We start from the raw sequence: 22,359 nt of genomic DNA, 5'->3' as shown, positions 1-22,359 counted from the left end.
GCTTTCTGAGAAACTGCTTGGTGTTCTGTTAATTCATCTCACAGAGTTACATCTGTATTTCGTGGATCTCTTTGCTAGCCTTAGTTGTGTGGAATCTGAGAACAGATATTTCGGATCCCTTTGAAGACTATAGGGCCAAAGGAATTATCCTCCGATAACAAAGAGAAAGAAGCTTTCTGAGAAACTTCTTTCTGTTCTGTGAAATCATCTCACAGAGTTACAGCTTTCCCCTCAAGAAGCCTTTGGCTGAAACAGTTCTTTTGGAATTGGCAAAGTGATATTTGGAAGCCCATAGAGGGCTATGGTGAAAAAGGAAATATCCTCAGATGAAATCTGGAAAGAAGCTTTCTGAGAAACTGCTTGGTGTTCTGTTAATTCATCTCACAGAGTTACATCTGTATTTCGTGGATCTCTTTGCTAGTCTTATTTCTGTGGAATCTGAGAACAGATATTTCGGATCCCTTTGAAGACTATAGGGCCAAAGGAAATGTCCTCCGATAACAAAGATAAACAAGCTTTCTGAGAAACTTCTTTGTGTTCTGTGAAATCATCTCACAGAGTTACATCTTTCCTCTCAAGAATCCTTTCGCTAAGACAGTTCTTGTGGAATTGGCAAAGTGATATTTGGAAGCCCATAGAGGGCTATGGTGAAAAAGGAAATATCCTCAGATGAAATCTGGAAAGAAGCTTTCTGAGAAACTGCTTGGTGTTCTGTTAATTCATCTCACAGAGTTACATCTGTATTTCGTGGTTCTCTTTGCTAGCCTTATTTCTGTGGAATCTGAGAACAGATATTTCGGATCCCTTTGAAGACTATAGGGCCAAAGGAATTAATCTCCGATAACAAAGAGAAAGAAGCTTTCTGAGAAACTTCTTTCTGTTCAGTGAAATCATCTCACAGAGTTACAGCTTTCCCTCAAGAAGCCTTTCGCTAAGACAGTTCTTGTGGAATTGGCAAAGTGATATTTGGAAGCCCATAGAGGGCTATGGTGAAAAAGGAAATATCCTCAGATGAACTCTGGAAAGAAGCTTTCTGAGAAACTGCTTAGTGTTCTGTTAATTCATCTCACAGAGTTACATCTGTATTTCTTGGATCTCTTTGCTAGCCTTATTTCTGTGGAATCTGAGAACAGATATTTCGGATCCCTTTGAAGACTATAGGGCCAAAGGAAATATCCTCCGATAACAGAGAGAAGGAAGCTTTCTGAGAAACTTCTTTGCGTTCTGTGAAATCACCTCACAGAGTTACATCTTTCCCCTCAAAAAGCCTTTCGCTAAGGCAGTTCTTGTGGAATTGGCAAAGTGATATTTCGAAGCCCTTAGAGGGCAATGGTGAAAAAGGAAATATACTCAGATGAAATCTGGAAAGAAGCTTTCTGAGAAACTGCTTGGTGTTCTGTTAATTCATCTCACAGAGTTACATCTGTATTTCGTGGATCTCTTTGCTAGCCTTATTTCTGTGGAATCTGAGAACAGATATTTCAGATCCCTTTGAAGATTATAGGGCCAAAGTAAATATCCTCCGATAACAAAGAGAAACATGGTTTCTGAGAAACTTCTTTGCGTTCTGTGAAATCATCTAACAGAGTTACAGCTTTCCCCTCAAGAAGCCTTTCGCTAAGACAGTTCTTTTGGAATTGGCAAAGTGATATTTGGAAGCCCATAGAGGGCTATGGTGAAAAAGGAAATATCCTCAGATGAAATCTGGAAACAAGCTTTCTGAGAAACTGCTTGGTGTTCTCTTAATTCATCTCACAGAGTTACATCTGTATTTCTTGGATCTCTTTGTTAGCCTTATGTCTGTGGAATCTGAGAACAGATATTTCGGATCCCTTTGAAGACTATAGGGCCAAAGGAAATATCCTCCGATAACAAAGAGAAGGAAGCTTTCTGAGAAACTTCTTTGCGTTCTGTGAAATCATCTCACACAGTTACAGCTTTCCCCTCAAGAAGCCTTTCGCTAAGACACTTCTTGTGGAATTGGCAAAGTGATATTTGGAAGCCCATAGAGGGCTATGGTGAAAAAGGAAATATCCTCAGATGAAATCTGGAAAGAAGCTTTCTGAGAAACTGCTTGGTGTTCTGTTAATTCATCTCACAGAGTTACATCTGTATTTCGTGGATCTCTTGCTAGCCTTATTTCTGTGGAATCTGAGAACAGATATTTCGGATCCCTTTGAAGACTATAGGGCCAAAGAAAATATCCTCCGATAACAAAGAGAAGGAAGCTTTCTGAGAAACTTCTTTGCGTTCTGTGAAATCATCTCACACAGCTACAGCTTTCCCCTCCAGAAGCCTTTCGCTAAGACAGTTCTTGTGGAATTGGCAAAGTGATATTTGGAAGCCCATAGAGGGCTATGGTGAAAAAGGACATATCCTCAGATGAACTCTGGAAAGAAGCTTTCTGAGAAACTGCTTGGTGTTCTGTTAATTCATCTCACAGAGTTACATCTGTATTTCGTGGATCTCTTGCTAGCCTTATTTCTGTGGAATCTGAGAACAGATATTTCGGATCTCTTTAAAGACTATAGGGCCAAAGGAAATATCCTCCGATTACAAAGAGAAAGAAGCTTTCTGAGAAACTTCTTTGTGTTCTGTGAAATCAACTCACAGAGTTACAGCTTTCCCCTCAAGAAGCCTTTCGCTAAGACAGTTCTTATGGAATTGGCAAAGTGATATTTGGAAACCCATAGAGGGCTATGGTGAAAAAGGAAATATCCTCTGATGAAATATGGAAAGAGGATTTCTGAGAAACTGCTTGGTGTTCTGTTAATTCATCTCACAGCGTTACATCTGTATTTCGTGGATCTCTTTGCTAACCTTATTTTTGTGGAATCTGAGAACAGATATTTCCGATCCCTTTGAAGACTATAGGGCCAAAGGAAATATCCTCCGATAACAAAGAGAAACAAGGTTTCTGAGAAACTTCTTTGTGTTCTGTGAAATCACCTCACAGAGTTACAGCTTTCTCCTCAAGAAGCCTTTCGCTAAGACACTTCTTGTGGAATTGGGAAAGTGATATTTGGAAGCCCATAGAGGGCTATGGTGAAAAAGGAAATATCCTCAGATGAAATCTGGAAAGAAGCTTTCTGAGAAACTGCTTAGTGTTCTGTTAATTCATCTCACAGAGTTACATCTGTATTTCTTGGATCTCTTTGCTAGCCTTATTTCTGTGGAATCTGCGAACAGATATTTCGGATCCCTTTGAAGACTATGGGGCCAAAGGAAATATCCTCCGATAACAGAGAGAAGGAAGCTTTCTGAGAAACTTCTTTGCGTTCTGTGAAATCACCTCACAGAGTTACATCTTTCCCCTCAAAAAGCCTTTCGCTAAGCCAGTTCTTGTGGAATTGGCAAAGTGATATTTGGAAGCCCTTAGAGGGCAATGGTGAAAAAGGAAATATACTCAGATGAAATCTGGAAAGAAGCTTTCTGAGAAACTGCTTGGTGTTCTGTTAATTCATCTCACAGAGTTACATCTGTATTTCGTGAATCTCTTTGCTAGCCTTATTTCTGTGGAATCTGAGAACAGATATTTCGGATCCCTTTGAAGATTATAGGGCCAAAGTAAATATCCTCCGATAACAAAGAGAAACAAGGTTTCTGAGAAACTTCTTTGTGTTCTGTGAAATCATCTCACAGAGTTACAGCTTTCCCCTCAAGAAGCCTTTCGCTAAGACACTTCTTGTGGAATTGGCAAAGTGATATTTGGAAGCCCATAGAGGGCTATGTTGAAAAAGGAAATATCCTCTGATGAAATCTGGAAAGAAGCTTTCTGAGAAACTGCTTAGTGTTCTGTTAATTCATCTCACAGAGTAACATCTGTATTTCGTGGATCTCTTTGCTAGCCTTATTTCTGTGAAACATGAGAACAGATATTTCGGATCCCTTTGAAGACTATAGGGCCAAAGGAAATATCGTCCGATTACAAAGAGAAAGAAGCTTTCTGAGAAACTTCTTTGTGTTCTGTGAAATCAACTCACAGAGATACAGCTTTCCCCTCAAGAAGCCTTTCGCTAAGACAGTTGTTGTGGAATTGGCAAAGTGATATTTGGAAGCCCATAGAGGGCTATGGTGAAAAAGGAAATATCCTCAGATGAAATCTGGAAAGAAGCTTTCTGAGAAACTGCTTGGTGTTCTGTTAATTCATCTCACAGAGTTACATCTGTATTTCGTGGATCTCTTTGCTAGCCTTATTTCTGTGGAATCTGAGAACAGATATTTCGGATCCCTTTGAAGACTATAGGGCCAAAGGAATTATCCTCCGATAACAAAGAGAAAGAAGCTTTCTGAGAAACTTCTTTCTGTTCAGTGAAATCATCTCACAGAGTTACAGCTTTCCCTCAAGAAGCCTTTCGCTAAGACAGTTCTTGTGGAATTGGCAAAGTGATATTTGGAAGCCCATAGAGGGCTACGGTGAAAAAGGAAATATCCTCAGATGAACTCTGGAAAGAAGCTTTCTGAGAAACTGCTTGGTGTTCTGTTAATTCATCTCACAGAGTTGCATCTGTATTTCGTGGATCTCTTTACTAGCCTTATTTCTGTGGAATCTGAGAACAGATATTTCGGATCCCTTTGAAGACTATAGGGCCAAAGGAAATATCCTCAGATTACAAAGAGAAAGAAGCTTTCTGAGAAACTTCTTTGTATTCTGTGAAATCAACTCACAGAGTTACAGCTTTCCCCTCAAGAAGCCTTTCGCTAAGACAGTTCTTGTGGAATTGGCAAAGTGATATTTGGAAGCCCATAGAGGGCTATGGTGAAAAAGGAAATATCCTCAAATAGCATCAGGAAAGAAGCTTTCTGAGAAACTGCTTGGTGTTCTCTTAATTCATCTCACAGAGTTACATCTGTATTTCGTGGTTCTCTTTGCTAGCCTTATTTCTGTGTAATATGAGAACAGATATTTTAGATCCCTTTGAAGACTATAGGGCCAAAGAAGTATCCTCCGATAAAAAAGAGAAAGAAGCTTTCTGAGAAACTTCTTTGTGTTCTGTGATTCATCTCACAGAGTTACAGCTTTCCTCTCAAGAAGCCTTTCGCTAAGACAGTTCTTGTGGAATTGGCAAAGTGATATTTGGAAGCGCATAGAGGGCTATGGTGAAAAAGTAAATATCCTCCGATGAAATCTGGAAAGAAGCTTTCTGAGAAACTCCTTAGTGTTCTGTTAATTCATCTCACAGAGTTACATCTGTATTTCGTGGATCTCTTTGCTAGCCTTATTTCTGTGAAATCTGAGAACAGATATTTCGGATCCCTTTGAAGACTATAGGGCCAAAGGAAATATCCTCCGATAACAAAGAGAAACAAGGTTTTTGAGAAACTTCTTTGTGTTCTGTGAAATCATCTCACAGAGTTACAGCTTTCCCCTCAAGAAGCCTTTCGCTAAGACACTTCTTGTGGAATTGGGAAAGTGATATTTGGAAGCCCACAGAGGGCTATGGTGAAAAAGGAAATATCCTCAGATGAAATCTGGAAAGAAGCTTTCTGAGAAACTGCTTGGTGTTCTCTTAATTCATCTCACAGAGTTACATCTGTATTTCTTGGATCTCTTTGCTAGCCTTATGTCTGTGGAATCTGAGAACAGATATTTCGCATCCCTTTGAAGACTATAGGGCCAAAGAAAATATCCTCCGATAACAAAGAGAAGGAAGCTTTCTGAGAAACTTCTTTGCGTTCTGTGAAATCATCTCACACAGCTACAGCTTTCCCCTCAAGAAGCCTTTCGCTAAGACAGTTCTTGTGGAATTGGCAAAGTGATATTTGGAAGCCCATAGAGGGCTATGGTGAAAAAGGACATATCCTCAGATGAACTCTGGAAAGAAGCTTTCTGAGAAACTGCTTGGTGTTCTGTTAATTCATCTCACAGAGTTACATCTGTATTTCGTGGATCTCTTGCTAGCCTTATTTCTGTGGAATCTGAGAACAGATATTTCGGATCTCTTTGAAGACTATAGGGCCAAAGGAAATATCCTCCGATTACAAAGAGAAAGAAGCTTTCTGAGAAACTTCTTTGTGTTCTGTGAAATCAACTCACAGAGTTACAGCTTTCCCCTCAAGAAGCCTTTCGCTAAGACAGTTCTTATGGAATTGGCAAAGTGATATTTGGAAACCCATAGAGGGCTATGGTGAAAAAGGAAATATCCTCTGATGAAATATGGAAAGAAGATTTCTGAGAAACTGCTTGGTGTTCTGTTAATTCATCTCACAGCGTTACATCTGTATTTCGTGGATCTCTTTGCTAGCCTTATTTTTGTGGAATCTGAGAACAGATATTTCCGATCCCTTTGAAGACTATAGGGCCAAAGGAAATATCCTCCGATAACAAAGAGAAACAAGGTTTCTGAGAAACTTCTTTGTGTTCTGTGAAATCATCTCACAGAGTTACAGCTTTCTCCTCAAGAAGCCTTTCGCTAAGACACTTCTTGTGGAATTGGGAAAGTGATATTTGGAAGCCCATAGAGGGCTATGGTGAAAAAGGAAATATCCTCAGATGAAATCTGGAAAGAAGCTTTCTGAGAAACTGCTTAGTGTTCTGTTAATTCATCTCACAGAGTTACATCTGTATTTCTTGGATCTCTTTGCTAGCCTTATTTCTGTGGAATCTGCGAACAGATATTTCGGATCCCTTTGAAGACTATGGGGCCAAAGGAAATATCCTCCGATAACAGAGAGAAGGAAGCTTTCTGAGAAACTTCTTTGCGTTCTGTGAAATCACCTCACAGAGTTACATCTTTCCCCTCAAAAAGCCTTTCGCTAAGCCAGTTCTTGTGGAATTGGCAAAGTGATATTTGGAAGCCCTTAGAGGGCAATGGTGAAAAAGGAAATATCCTCAGATGAAATCTGGAAAGAAGCTTTCTGAGAAACTGCTTGGTGTTCTGTTAATTCATCTCACAGAGTTACATCTGTATTTCGTGAATCTCTTTGCTAGCCTTATTTCTGTGGAATCTGAGAACAGATATTTCGGATCCCTTTGAAGATTATAGGGCCAAAATAAATATCCTGCGATAACAAAGAGAAACAAGGTTTCTGAGAAACTTCTTTGTGTTCTGTGAAATCATCTCACAGAGTTACAGCTTTCCCCTCAAGAAGCCTTTCGCTAAGACACTTCTTGTGGAATTGGCAAAGTGATATTTGGAAGCCCATAGAGGGCTATGTTGAAAAAGGAAATATCCTCTGATGAAATCTGGAAAGAAGCTTTCTGAGAAACTGCTTAGTGTTCTGTTAATTCATCTCACAGAGTAACATCTGTATTTCGTGGATCTCTTTGCTAGCCTTATTTCTGTGAAACATGAGAACAGATATTTCGGATCCCTTTGAAGACTATAGGGCCAAAGGAAATATCGTCCGATTACAAAGAGAAAGAAGCTTTCTGAGAAACTTCTTTGTGTTCTGTGAAATCAACTCACAGAGTTACAGCTTTCCCCTCAAGAAGCCTTTCGCTAAGACAGTTCTTGTGGAATTGGCAAAGTGATATTTGGAAGCCCATAGAGGGCTACGGTGAAAAAGGAAATATCCTCAGATGAACTCTGGAAAGAAGCTTTCTGAGAAACTGCTTGGTGTTCTGTTAATTCATCTCACAGAGTTACATCTGTATTTCGTGGATCTCTTGCTAGCCTTATTTCTGTGGAATCTGAGAACAGATATTTCGGATCCCTTTGAAGACTATAGGGCCAAAGGAAATATCCTCCGATTACAAAGAGAAAGAAGCTTTCTGAGAAACTTCTTTGTGTTCTGTGAAATCAACTCACAGAGTTACAGCTTTCCCCTCAAGAAGCCTTTCGCTAAGACAGTTCTTATGGAATTGGCAAAGTGATATTTGGAAACCCATAGAGGGCTATGGTGAAAAAGGAAATATCCTCAGATGAAATATGGAAAGAAGATTTCTGAGAAACTGCTTGGTGTTCTGTTAATTCATCTCACAGAGTTACATCTGTATTTCGTGGATCTCTTTGCTAGCCTTATTTTTGTGGAATCTGAGAACAGATATTTCGGATCCCTTTGAAGACTATAGGGCCAAAGGAAATATCCTCCGATAACAAAGAGAAACAAGGTTTCTGAGAAACTTCTTTGTGTTCTGTGAAATCATCTCACAGAGTTACAGCTTTCTCCTCAAGAAGCCTTTCACTAAGACACTTCTTGTGGAATTGGGAAAGTGATATTTGGAAGCCCATAGAGGGCTATGGTGAAAAAGGAAATATGCTCAGATGAAATCTGGAAAGAAGCTTTCTGAGAAACTGCTTAGTGTTCTGTTAATTCATCTCACAGAGTTACATCTGTATTTCTTGGATCTCTTTGCTAGCCTTATTTCTGTGGAATCTGAGAACAGATATTTCGGATCCCTTTGAAGACTATAGGGCCAAAGGAAATATCCTCCGATAACAGAGAGAAGGAAGCTTTCTGAGAAACTTCTTTGCGTTCTGTGAAATCACCTCACAGAGTTACATCTTTCCCCTCAAAAAGCCTTTCGCTAAGGCAGTTCTTGTGGAATTGGCAAAGTGATATTTCGAAGCCCTTAGAGGGCAATGGTGAAAAAGGAAATATACTCAGATGAAATCTGGAAAGAAGCTTTCTGAGAAACTGCTTGGTGTTCTGTTAATTCATCTCACAGAGTTACATCTGTATTTCGTGGATCTCTTTGCTAGCCTTCTTTCTGTGTAATATGAGAACAGATATTTTAGATCCCTTTGAAGTCTATTGGGCCAAAGAAGTATCCTCCGAAAAAAAAGAGAAAGAAGCTTTATGAGAAACTTCTTTGTGTTCTGTGATTCATCTCACAGAGTTACAGCTTTCCTCTCAAGAAGCCTTTCGCTAAGACAGTTCTTGTGGAATTGGCAAAGTGATATTTGGAAGCGCATAGAGGGCTATGGTGAAAAAGTAAATATCCTCAGATGAAATCTGGAAAGAAGCTTTCTGAGAAACTGCTTAGTGTTCTGTTAATTCATCTCACAGAGTTACATCTGTATTTCGTGGATCTCTTTGCTAGCCTTATTTCTGTGAAATCTGAGAACAGATATTTCGGATCCCTTTGAAGACTATAGGGCCAAAGGAAATATCGTCCGATTACAACGAGAAAGAAGCTTTCGGAGAAACTTCTTTGTGTTCTGTGAAATCAACTCACAGAGTTACAGCTTTCCCCTCAAGAAGCCTTTCGCTAAGACAGTTCTTGTGGAATTGGCAAAGTGATATTTGGAAACCCATAGAGGGCTATGGTGAAAAAGGAAATATCCTCAGATGAAATCTGGAAAGAATCTTTCTGAGAAACTGCTTGGTGTTCTGTTAATTCATCTCACAGAGTTACATCTGTATTTCGTGGATCTCTTTGCTAACCTTATTTCTGTGGAATCTGAAAACAGATATTTCGGATCCCTTTGAAGACTATAGGGCCAAAGGAAATGTCCTCTGATAACAAATAGAAACAAGCTTTCTGAGAAACTTCTTTGTGTTCTGTGAAATCATCTCACAGAGTTACAGCTTTCCCCTCAAGAAGCCTTTCGCTAAGACAGTTCTTGTGGAATTGGCAAAGTGATATTTGGAAGCCCATAGAGGGCTATGGTGAAAAAGGAAATATCCTCAGATGAAATCTGGAAAGAAGCTTTCTGAGAAACTGCTTAGTGTTCTCTTAATTCATCTCACAGAGTTACATCTGTATTTCTTGGATCTCTTTGCTAGCCTTATGTCTGTGGAATCTGAGAACAGATATTTCGGATCCCTTTGAAGACTATAGGGCCAAAGGAAATATCCTCCGATAACAGAGAGAAGGAAGCTTTCTGAGAAACTTCTTTGCGTTCTGTGAAATCACCTCACAGAGTTACATCTTTCCCCTCAAAAAGGCTTTCGCTAAGGCAATTCTTGTGGAATTGGCAAAGTGATATTTGGAAGCCCTTAGAGGGCTATGGTGAAAAAGGAAATATCCTCAGATGAAATTTGGAAACAAGATTTCTGAGAAACTGCTTGGAGTTCTGTTAATTCATCTCACAGAGTTACATCTGTATTTCGTGGATCTCTTTGCTAGCCTTATTTCTGTGGAATCTGAGAACAGATATTTCGGATCCCTTTGAAGACTATAGGGCAAAAGGAAGTATCCTCTGATAACAAAGAGAAAGAAGCTTTCTGAGAAACTTCTTTCTGTTCTGTGAAATCATCACACACAGTTACAGCTTTCCACTCAAGAAGCCTTTCGCTAAGACAGTTCTTGTGGAATTGGCAAAATGATATTTGGAAACCCATAGAGGGCTATGGTGAAAAAGGAAATATCCTCAGATGAAATCTGGAAAGAAGCTTTCTGAGAAACTGCTTGGTGTTCTGTTAATTCATCTAACAGAGTTGCATCTGTCTTTCGTGGATCTCTTTGCTAGCCTTATTTCTGTGGAATCTGAGAACAGATATTTGGGTTCCCTTTGAAGACAATAGGGCCAAAGGAAATATCCTCCGATTACAACGAGAAAGAAGCTTTCTGAGAAACTTCTTTGTGTTCTGTGAAATCAACTCACAGAGTTACAGCTTTCCCCTCAAGAAGCCTTTCGCTAAGAGAGTTCTTTTGGAATTGGCAAAGTGATATTTGGAAGCCCATAGAGGGCTATGGTGAAAAAGGAAATATCCTCAGATGAAATCTGGAAAGAAGCTTTCTGAGAAACTGCTTGGTGTTCTGTTAATTCATCTCACAGAGTTACATCTGTATTTCGTGGATCTCTTTGCTAGCCTTATTTCTGTGGAATCTGAGAACAGATATTTCGGATCCCTTTGAAGACTATAGGGCCAAAGGAAATGTCCTCTGATAACAAAGAGAAACAAGCTTTCTGAGAAACTTCTTTGTGTTCTGTGAAATCATCTCACAGAGTTACAGCTTTCCTCTCAAGAAGCCTTTGGCTAAGACAGTTCTTGTTGAATTGGCAAAGTGATATTTGGAAGCCCATAGAGGGCTATGGTGAAAAAGGAAATATCCTCAGATGAAATCTGGAAAGAAGCTTTCTGAGAAACTGCTTGGTGTTCTGTTAATTCATCTCACAGAGTTACATCTGTATTTCGTGGATCTCTTTGCTAGCCTTATTTCTGTGGAATCTGAGAACAGATATTTCGGATCCCTTTGAAGACTATAGGGCCAAAGGAAATATCCTCCGATAACAAAGAGAAAGAAGCTTTCTGAGAAACTTCTTTGCGTTCTGTGAAATCATCTCACAGAGTTACAGCTTTCCCCTCAAGAAGCCTGTCGCTAAGACAGTTCTTCTGGAATTGGCAAAGTGATATTTGGAAGCCCATAGAGGGCTATGATGAAAAAGGAAATATCCTCAGATGAAACATGGAAACAAGCTTTCTGAGAAACTGCTTGGTGTTCTGTTAATTCATCTCACAGAGTTACATCTGTATTTCGCGGTTCTCTTTGCTAGCCTTATTTCTGTGTAATATGAGAACAGGTATTTCAGATCCCTTTGAAGACTATAGGGCCAAAGGAAATATCCTCCGATAAAAAAGAGAAAGAAGCTTTCTGAGAAACTTCTTTGCGTTCTGTGAAATCATCTCACTGAGTTACAGCTTTCCCCTCAAGAAGCCTGTCGCTAAGACAGTTCTTGAGAATTGGCAAAGTGTTATTTGGAAGCCCATAGAGGGCTATGATGAAAAAGGAAATATCCTCAGATGAAATCTGGAAAGAAGCTTTCTGAGAAACTCCTTAGTGTTCTGTTAATTCATCTCATAGAGTTACATCTGTATTTCGTGGATCTCTTTGCTAGCCTTATTTCTGTGAAATCTGAGAACAGATATTTCGGATCCCTTTGAAGACTATAGGGCCAAAGGAAATATCGTCCGATCACAAAGAGAAAGAAGCTTTCGGAGAAATTTTGGTGTTCTGTGAAATCAACTGACAGAGTTACAGCTTTCCCCTCAAGAAGCCTTTCGCTAAGACAGTTCTTGTGGAATTGGCAAAGTGATATTTGGAAGCCCATAGAGGGCTATGGTGAAAAAGGAAATATCCTCAGATGAAATCTGGAAAGAAGCTTTCTGAGAAACTGCTTGGTGTTCTGTTAATTCACCTCACAGAGTTACATCTGTATTTCTTGGATCTCTTTGCTAGCCTTATTTCTGTGGAATCTGAGAACAGATATTTCGGATCTCTTTGAAGAATATAGGGCCAAAGGAAATATCCTCCGATTACAAAAAGAAAGAAGCTTTCTCGGAAACTTCGTTGTGTTCTGTGAAATCAACTCACAGAGTTACAGCTTTCCCCTCAAGAATCCTTTCGCTAAGACACTTCTTGTGGAATTGGCAAAGTGATATTTGGAAGCCCAGAGAGGGCTATGGTGAAAAAGGAAGTATCCTCCGATGAAATCTGGAAAGAAGCTTTCTGAGAAAGTGCTTGGTGTTCTGTTAATTCATCTCACAGAGTTACATCTGTATTTCGTGGTTCTCTTTGCTAGCCTTATTTCTGTGGAATCTGAGAACAGATGTTTCGGATCCCTTTGAAGACTATAGGGCCAAAGGAAATATACTCCGATTACAAAGAGAAAGAAGCTTTCTGAGAAACTTCTTTGTGTTCTGTGAAATTATCTCACAGAGTTACAGCTTTCCCCTCAAGAAGCCTTTCGCTAAGACAGTTCTTGTAGAATTGGGAAAGTGATATTTGGAAGCCCATAGAGGGCTACTGTGAAAAAGGAAATATCCTCAGATGAAATCTGGAAAGAAGCTTTCTGAGAAACTGCTTGGTGTTCTGTTAATTCATCTCACAGAGTTACATCTGTATTTCGTGGATCTCTTTGCTAGCCTTATTTCTGTGGAATCTGAGAACAGATATTTCGGATCCCTTTGAAGACTATGGGGCCAAAGGAATTATCCTCCGATAACAAAGAGAAAGAAGCTTTCTGAGAAACTTCTTTCTGTTCTGTGAAATCATCTCACAGAGTTACAGCCTTCCCCTCAAGAAGCCTTTCGCTAAGAAAGTTTTTGTGGAATTGGCAAAGTGATATTTGGAAGCCCATAGAGGGCTATGGTGAAAAAGGAAATATCCTCAGATGAAATCTGGAAAGAAGCTTTCTGAGAAACTGCTTGGTGTTCCGATAATTCATCTCACAGAGATACATCTGTATTTCGTGGATCTCTTTGCTAGCCTTATTTCTGTGGAATCTCAGAACAGATATTTCTGATCCCTTTGAAGACTATAGGGCCAAAGGTAATATCCTCCGATTACAAAGACAAAGAAGCTTTCTGAGAAACTTCTTTGTGTTCTGTGAAATCATCTCACAGAGTTACAGCTTTCCCCTCAAGAAGCCTTTTGCTAAGACAGTTCTTGTGGAATTGGCAAAGTGATATTTGGAAGCCCATAGAGGGCTATGGTGAAAAAGGAAATATCCTCAGATGAAATCTGGAAAGAAGCTTTCTGAGAAACTGCTTGGTGTTCCGATAATTCATCTCACAGAGATACATCTGTATTTCGTGGATCTCTTTGCTAGCCTTATTTCTGTGGAATCTGAGAACAGATATTTCGGATCCCTTTGAAGGCAATAGGGCCAAAGGTAATATCCTCCGATTACAAAGAGAAAGAAGCTTTCTGAGAAACTTCTTTGTGTTCTGTGAAATCATCTCACAGAGTTACAGCTTTCCCCTCAAGAAGCCTTTCGCTAAGACAGTTCTTGTGGAATTGGCAAAGTGATATTTGGAAGCCTATAGAGGGCTATGGTGAAAAAGGAAATATCCTCAGATGAAATCTGGAAAGAAGCTTTCTGAGAAACTGCTTGGTGTTCCGTTAATTCATCTCACAGAGTTACATCTTTATTCGTGGATCTCTTTGCTAGCCTTATTTCTGTGGAATCTGAGAACAGATATTTCGGATCCCTTTGAAGACTATAGGGCCAAAGGAAATATCCTCCGATTACAAAGAGAAAGAAGCTTTCTGAGAAACTTCTTTGTGTTCTGTGAAATCATCTCACAGAGTTACAGCTTTCCCCTCAAGAAGCCTTTCGCTAAGACAGTTCTTGTGGAATTGGCAAAGTGATATTTGGAAGCCCATAGAGGGCTATGGTGAAAAAGGAAATATCCTCAGATGAAATCTGGAAAGAAGCTTTCTGAGAAACTGCTTGGTGTTCTGTTAATTCACCTCACAGAGTTACATCTGTATTTCGTGGATCTCTTTGCTAGCCTTATTTCTGTGGAATCTGAGAACAGATATTTCGGATCTCTTTGAAGAATATAAGGCCAAAGGAAATATCCTCCGATTACAAAAAGAAAGAAGCTTTCTCAGAAACTTCGTTGTGTTCTGTGAGATCAACTCACAGAATTACAGCTTTCCCCTCAGGAATCCTTTCGCTAAGACAGTTCTTGTGGAATTGGCAAAGTGATATTTGGAAGCCCATAGATGGCTATGGTGAAAAAGGAAATATCCTCAGATGAAATCTGGAAAGAAGCTTTCTGAGAAACTGCTTGGTGTTCCGTTAATTAATCTCACAGAGTTACATCTTTATTTCGTGGATCTCTTTGCTAGCCTTATTTCTGTGGAATCTGAGAGCAGATATTTCGGATCCCTTTGAAAGCTATAGGGCCAAAGGAAATATCCTCCGATTACAAAGAGAAAGAAGCTTTCTGAGAAACTTCTTTGTGTTCTGTGAAATCAACTCACAGAGTTACAGCTTTCCCTTCAAGAAGCCTTTCGCTAAGACAGTTCTTGTGGAATTGGCAAAGTGATATTTGGAAGCCCATAGAGGGCTATGGTGAAAAAGGAAATATCCTCAGATGAAATCAGGAAGGAAGCTTTCTGAGAAACTGGTTAGTGTTCTGTTAATTCATCTCACAGAGTTACATCTGCATTTCGTGGTTCTCTTTGCTAGCCTTATTTCTGAGGAATCTGAGAACAGATATTTCGGTTCCTTTGAAGACTATAGGGCCAAAGGAAATGTCCTCTGATAACAAAGAGAAACAAGCTTTCTGAGAAACTTCTGTGTTCTGTGAAATCATCTCACAGAGTTACAGCTTTCCTCTCAAGAAGCCTTTCCCTAAGACAGTTCTTGTGGAATTGGCAAAGTGATATTTGGAAGCCCTTAGAGGGCTATGGTGAAAAAGGAAATATCCTCAGATGAAATCTGGAAAGAAGCTTTCTGAGAAACTGCTTGGTGTTCTGTTAATTCATCTCACAGAGTTACATCTGTATTTCGTAGATCTCTTTGCTAGCCTTATTTCTGTGGAATCTGAGAACAGATATTTCGGATCCCTTTGAAGACTATAGGGCCAAAGGAATTATCCTCCGATAACAAAGAGAAAGAAGCTTTCTGAGAAACTTCTTTCTGTTCTGTGAAATCATCTCACAGAGTTACAGCTTTCCTCTCAAGAAGCCTTTCTCTAAGACAGTTCTTGTGGAATTGGCAAAGTGATATTTGGAAGCCCATAGAGGGCAATGGTGAAAAAGGAAATATCCTCAGATGAAATCTGGAAAGAAGCTTTCTGAGAAACTGCTTGGTGTTCTCTTAATTCATCTCACAGAGTTACATCTGTATTTCTTAGAACTCTTTGCTAGCCTTATTTCTGTGGAATCTGAGAACAGATATTTCGGATCCCTTTGAAGAGTATAGGGCCAAAGGAAATATCCTCCGATAACAAAGAGAAGGAAGCTTTCTGAGAAACTTCTTTGCGTTTTGTCAAATCATCTCACAGAGTTACAGCTTTCCCCTCAAGAAGCCTTTCGCTAAGACAGTTCTTGTGGAATTGGCAAAGTGATATTTGGAAGCCCTTAGAGGGCTATGGTGAAAAAGGAAATATCCTCAGATGAAATTTGGAAACAAGCTTTCTGAGAAACTGCTTGGAGTTCTGTTAATTCATCTCACAGAGTTACATCTGTATTTCGTGGATCTCTTTGCTAGCCTTATTTTCGTGGAATCTGAGAACAGATATTTCGTATCCCTTTGAAGACTATAGGGCAAAAGGAAGTATCCTCTGATAACAAAGAGAAAGAAGCTTTCTGAGAAAGTTCTTTGTGTTCTGTGAAATCATCTCACAGAGTTACAGCTTTCCCCTCAAGAAGCCTTTCGCTAAGACAGTTCTTGTGGAATTGCCAAAGTGATATTTGGAAGCCCATAGAGGGCTATGGTAAAAAGGAAATATCCTCAGATGAAATCTGGAAAGAAGCTTTCTGAGAAACTGCTTGGTGTTCTGTTAATTCATCTCACAGAGTTACATCTGTATTTCGTGGATCTCTTTGCTAGCCTTATTTCTGTGGAATCTGAGAACAGATATTTCGGATCCCTTTGAAGAGTATAGGGCCAAAGGAATTATCCTCCGATAACGAAGAGAAAGAAGCTTTCTGAGAAACTTCTTTCTGTTCTGTGAAATCATCTCACAGAGTTACAGCTTTCCCCTCAAGAAGCCTTTGGCTAAGACAGTTCTTTTGGAATTGGCAAAGTGATATTTGGAAGCCCATAGAGGGCTATGGTGAAAAAGGAATTATCCTCAGATGAAATCTGGAAAGAAGCTTTCTGAGAAACTGCTTGGTGTTCTGTTAATTCATCTCACAGAGTTACATCTGTGTTTCGTGGATCTCTTTGCTAGCCTTTTTTCTGTGGAATTTGAGAACAGATATTTCGGATCCCTTTGAAGACTATAGGGCCAAAGGAAATGTCCCCTGATAACAAAGAGAAGGAAGTTTTCTGAGAAACTTCTTTGCGTTCTGTGAAATCATCTCACAGAATTACAGCTTTCCCCTAATGAAGCCTTTCGATAAGACACTTCTTTTGGAATTGGCAAAGTGATATTTGGAAGCCCATACAGGGCTATGGTGAAAAAGGAAATATCCTCAGTTGAAATCTGGAAAGAAGCTTTCTGAGAAACTGCTTGGTGTTCTTTTAATTCATCTCACAGAGTTACATCTGTATTTCGTGGATCTCTTTGCTAGCCTTATTTCTGTGGAATCTGAGAACAGATATTTCGGATCCCTTTGAAGACTATAGGGCCAAAGGAATTATCCTCCGATAACGAAGAGAAAGAAGCTTTCTGAGAAACTTCTTTCTGTTCTGTGAAATCATCTCACAGAGTTACAGCTTTCCCCTCAAGAAGCCTTTGGCTAAGACAGTTCTTTTGGAATTGGCAAAGTGATATTTGGAAGCCCATAGAGGGCTATCGTGAAAAAGGAATTATCCTCAGATGAAATCTGGAAAGAAGCATTCTGAGAAACTGCTTGGTGTTCTGTTAATTCATCTCACAGAGTTACATCTGTATTTCGTGGATCTCTTTGCTAGCCTTATTTCTGTGGAATCTGAGAACAGATATTTCGGATCCCTTTGAAGACTATAGGGCCAAAGGAAATGTCCTCTGATAACAAAGAGAAACAAGCTTTCTGAGAAACTTCTTTGTGTTCTGTGAAATCATCTCACAGAGTTACAGCTTTCCTCTCAAGAAGCCTTTCGCTAAGACAGTTCTTGTGGAATTGGCTAAGTGATATTTGGAAGCCCATAGAGGGCTATGGTGAAAAAGGAAATATCCTCAGATGAAATCTGGAAAGAAGCTTTCTGAGAAACTGCTTGGTGTTCTGTTAATTCATCTCACAGAGTTTCATCTGTATTTCGTGGATCTCTTTGCTTGCCTTATTTCTGTGGAATCTGAGAACAGATATTTCGGATCCCTTTGAAGACTATCGGGCCAAAGGAATTATCCTCCGAGAACAAAGAGAAAGAAGCTTTCTGTGAAACTTCTTTCTGTTCAGTGAAATCATCTCACAGAGTTACAGCTTTCCCCTCAAGAAGCCTTCGCTAAGACAGTTCTTGTGGAATTGGCAAAGTGATATTTGGAAGCCCATAGAGGGCTATGGTGAAAAAGGAAATATCCTCAGATGAAATCTGGAAAGAAGCTTTCTGAGAAACTGCTTGGTGTTCTGTTAATTCATCTCACAGAGTTACATCTGTATTTCTTGGATCTCTTTGCTAGCCTTATTTCTGTGGAATCTGAGAACAGATATTTCGGATCCCTTTGAAGACTAAAGGGCAAAAGGAAGTATCCTCTGATAACAAAGAGAAAGAACCTTTCTGAGAAAGTTCTTTGTGTTCTGTGAAATCACCTCACAGAGTTACAGCTTTCCCCTCAAGAAGCCTTTCGCTAAGACACTTCTTGTGGAATTGGCAAAGTGATATTTGGAAGCCCATAGAGGGCTATGGTGAAAAAGGAAATATCCTCAGATGAAAACTGGAAAGAAGCTTTCTGAGAAATTGCTTGGTGTTCTCTTAATTCATCTCACAGAGTTACATCTGTATTTTGTGGATCTCTTTGCTAGCCTTATTTCTGTGGAATCTGAGAACAGATATTTCGGTTCCTTTGAAGACTATAGGGCCAAAAGAAATATCCTCCGATAACAAAGAGAAGGAAGCTTTCTGAGAAACTTCTTTGCGTTCTGTGAAATCATCTCACAGAGTTACAGCTTTCCCCTCAAGAAGCCTTTCGCTAAGACACTTCTTGTGGAATTGGCAAAGTGATATTTGGAAGCCCTTAGAGGGCTATGGTGAAAAAGGAAATATCCTCAGATGAAATTTGGAAACAAGCTTTCTGAGAAACTGATTGGAGTTCTGTTAATTCATCTCACAGAGTTACATCTGTATTTCGTGGATCTCTTTGCTAGCCTTATTTCTGTGGAATCTGAGAACAGATATTTCGGATCCCTTTGAAGACTATAGGGCAAAAGGAAGTATCCTCTGATAACAAAGAGAAAGAAGCTTTCTGAGAAAGTTCTTTGTGTTCTGTGAAATCATCTCACAGAGTTACAGCTTTCCCCTCAAGAAGCCTTTCGCTGAGACACTTCTTGTGGAATTGCCAAAGTGATATTTGGAAGCCCATAGAGGGCTATGGTGAAAAAGGAAATATCCTCAGATGAAATCTGGAAAGAAGCTTTCTGAGAAACTGCTTGGTGTTCTGTTAATTCATCTCACAGAGTTACATCTGTATTTTGTGGATCTCTTTGCTATCCTTATTTCTGTGGAATCTGAGAACAGATATTTCGGATCCCTTTGAAGACTATAGGGCCAAAGGAAACATCCTCCGATAACAAAGAGAAGGAAGCTTTCTGAGAAACTTCTTTGCGTTCTTTGAAATCATCTCACAGAGTTACAGCTTTCCCCTAATGAAGCCTTTCGCTAAGACACTTCTTTTGGTATTGGCAAAGTGATATTTGGGAGCCCATAGAGGGCTATGGTGAAAAAGGAAATATCCTCAGATGAAATCTGGAAAGAAGCTTTCTGAGAAACTGCTTGGTGTTCTGTAAATTCATCTCACAGAGTTACATCTGTATTTCGTGGATCTCTTTGCTAGCCTTATTTCTGTGGAATCTGAGAACAGATATTTCGGATCCCTTTGAAGACTATAGGGCCAAAGGAATTATCCTCCGATAACAAAGAGAAAGAAGCTTTCTGAGAAACTTCTTTCTGTTCTGTGAAATCATCTCACAGAGTTACAGCTTTCCCCTCAAGAAGCCTTTGGCTAAGACAGTTCTTTTGGAATTGGCAAAGTGATATTTGGAAGCCCATAGAGGGCTATGGTGAAAAAGGAATTATCCTCAGATGAAATCTGGAAAGAAGCTTTCTGAGAAACTGCTTGATGTTCTGTTAATTCATCTCACAGAGTTACATCTGTATTTCGTGGATCTCTTTGCTAGCCTTATTTCTGTGGAATCTGAGAACAGATATTTCGGATCCCTTTGAAGACTATAGGGCCAAAGGAAGTATCCTCTGATAAAAAAGAGAAAGAAGCTTTCTGAGAAAGTTCTTTGTTTTCTGTGAAATCATCTCACAGAGTTACAGCTTTCCCCTCAAGAAGCCTTTCGCTAAGACAGTTCTTGTGGAATTGCCAAAGTGATATTTGGAAGCCCATAGAGGGCTATGGTGAAAAAGGAAATATCCTCAGATGAAATCTGGAAAGAAGCTTTCTGAGAAACTGCTTGGTGTTCTGTTAATTCATCTCACAGAGTTACATCTGTATTTCGTGGATCTCTTTGCTAGCCTTATTTCTGTGGAATCTGAGAACAGATATTTCGGATCCCTTTGAAGACTATAGGGCCAAAGGAATTATCCTCCGATAACGAAGAGAAAGAACCTTTCTGAGAAACTTCTTTCTATTCTGCGAAATCATCTCACAGAGTTACAGCTTTCCCCTCAAGAAGCCTTTGGCTAAGACAGTTTTTTTGGAATTGGCAAAGTGATATTTGGAAGCCCATAGAGGGCTATGGTGAAAAAGGAATTATCCTCAGATGAAATCTGGAAAGAAGCTTTCTGAGAAACTGCTTGGTGTTCTGTTAATTCATCTCACAGAGTTACATCTGTATTTCGTGGATCTCTTTGCTAGCTTTATTTCTGTGGAATCTGAGAACAGATATTTCGGATCCCTTTGAAGACTATCGGGCCAAAGGAATTATCCTCCGATAACAAAGAGAAAGAAGCTTTCTGAGAAACTTCTTTGTGTTCTGTGAAATCATCTCACAGAGTTACAGCTTTCCCCTCAAGAAGCCTTTGGCTAAGACAGTTCTTTTGAATTGGCAAAGTGATATTTGGAAGCCCATAGAGGGCTATGGTGAAAAAGGAAATATCCTCAGATGAAACCTGGAAAGAAGATTTCTGAGAAACTGCTTGGTGTTCTGTTAATTCATCTCACAGAGTTACATCTGTATTTCGTGGATCTCTTTGCTAGCCTTATTTCTGTGGAATCTGAGAACAGATATTTCGGATCCCTTTGAAGACTATAGGGCAAAAGGAAATGTCCTCTGATAACAAAGAGAAACAAGCTTTCTGAGAAACTTCTTTGTGTTCTGTGAAATCATCTCACAGAGTTACAGCTTTCCTCTCAAGAAGCCTTCCGCTAAGACAGTTCTTGTGGAATTGGCAAAGTGATATTTGGAAGCCCACAGAGGGCTATGGTGAAAAAGGAAATATCCTCAGATGAAATCTGGAAAGAAGCTTTCTGAGAAACTGCTTGGTGTTCTGTTAATTAATCTCACAGAGTTACATCTGTATTTCGTGGTTCTCTTTGCTAGCCTTATTTTTGTGGAATCTGAGAACAGATATTTCCGATCCCTTTGAAGACTATAGGGCCAAAGGAAATATCCTCCGATAACAAAGAGAAGGAAGCTTTCTGAGAAACTTCTTTGCATTCTGTGAAATCATCTCACAGAGTTACAGCTTTCCCCTCAAGAAGCCTTTCGCTAAGACAGTTCTTGTGGAATTGGCAAAGTGATATTTGGAAGCCCTTAGAGGGCTATGGTGAAAAAGGAAATATCCTCAGATGAAATTTGGAAACAAGCTTTCTGAGAAACTGCTTGGAGTTCTGTTAATTCATCTCACAGAGTTACATCTGTATTTCGTGGATCTCTTTGCTAGCCTTATTTTCGTGGAATCTGAGAACAGATATTTCGGATCCCTTTGAAGACTATAGGGCAAAAGGAAGTATCCTCTGATAACAAAGAGAAAGAAGCTTTCTGAGAAAGTTCTTTGTTTTCTGTGAAATCATCTCACAGAGTTACAGCTTTCCCCTCAAGAAGCCTTTCGCTAAGACAGTTCTTGTGGAATTGCCAAAGTGATATTTGGAAGCCCATAGAGGGCTATGGTGAAAAAGGAAATATCCTCAGATGAAATCAGGAAAGAAGCTTTCTGAGAAACTGCTTGGTGTTCTGTTAATTCATCTCACAGAGTTACATCTGTATTTCGTGGATCTCTTTGCTAGCCTTATTTCTGTGGAATCTGAGAACAGATATTTCGGATCCCTTTGAAGACTATAGGGCCAAAGGAATTATCCTCCGTTAACGAAGAGAAAGAAGCTTTCTGAGAAACTTCTTTCTGTTCTGGGAAATCATCTCACAGAGTTACAGCTTTCCCCTCAAGAAGCCTTTGGCTAAGACAGTTCTTTTGGAATTGGCAAAGTGATATTTGGAAGCCCATAGAGGGCTATGGTGAAAAAGGAATTATCCTCAGATGAAATCTGGAAAGAAGCTTTCTGAGAAACTGCTTGGTGTTCTGTTAATTCATCTGACAGAGTTACATCTGTATTTCGTGGATCTCTTTGCTAGCCTTATTTCTGTGGAATCTGAGAACAGATATTTCGGATCCCTTTGAAGACTATAGGGCCAAAGGAAATGTCCTCTGATAACAAAGAGAAGGAAGCTTTCTGAGAAACTCCTTAGCGTTCTGTGAAATCATCTCACAGAGTTACAGCTTTCCCCTCAAGAAGCCTTTCGATAAGACACTTCTTTTGGAATTGGCAAAGTGATATTTGGAAGCCCGTAGAGGGCTATGGTGAAAAAGGAAATATCCTCAAATGAAATCTGGAAAGAAGCTTTCTGAGAAACTGCTTGGTGTTCTGTTAATTCATCTCACAGAGTTACATCTGTATTTCGTGGATCTCTTTGCTAGCCTTATT

The sequence above is a fragment of the Macaca mulatta genome, chromosome 10 (assembly GCF_049350105.2).
Source record: "Macaca mulatta isolate MMU2019108-1 chromosome 10, T2T-MMU8v2.0, whole genome shotgun sequence".
Taxonomy (NCBI): domain Eukaryota; kingdom Metazoa; phylum Chordata; class Mammalia; order Primates; family Cercopithecidae; genus Macaca; species Macaca mulatta.
Note: the sequence above shows the minus strand (reverse complement) of the source record.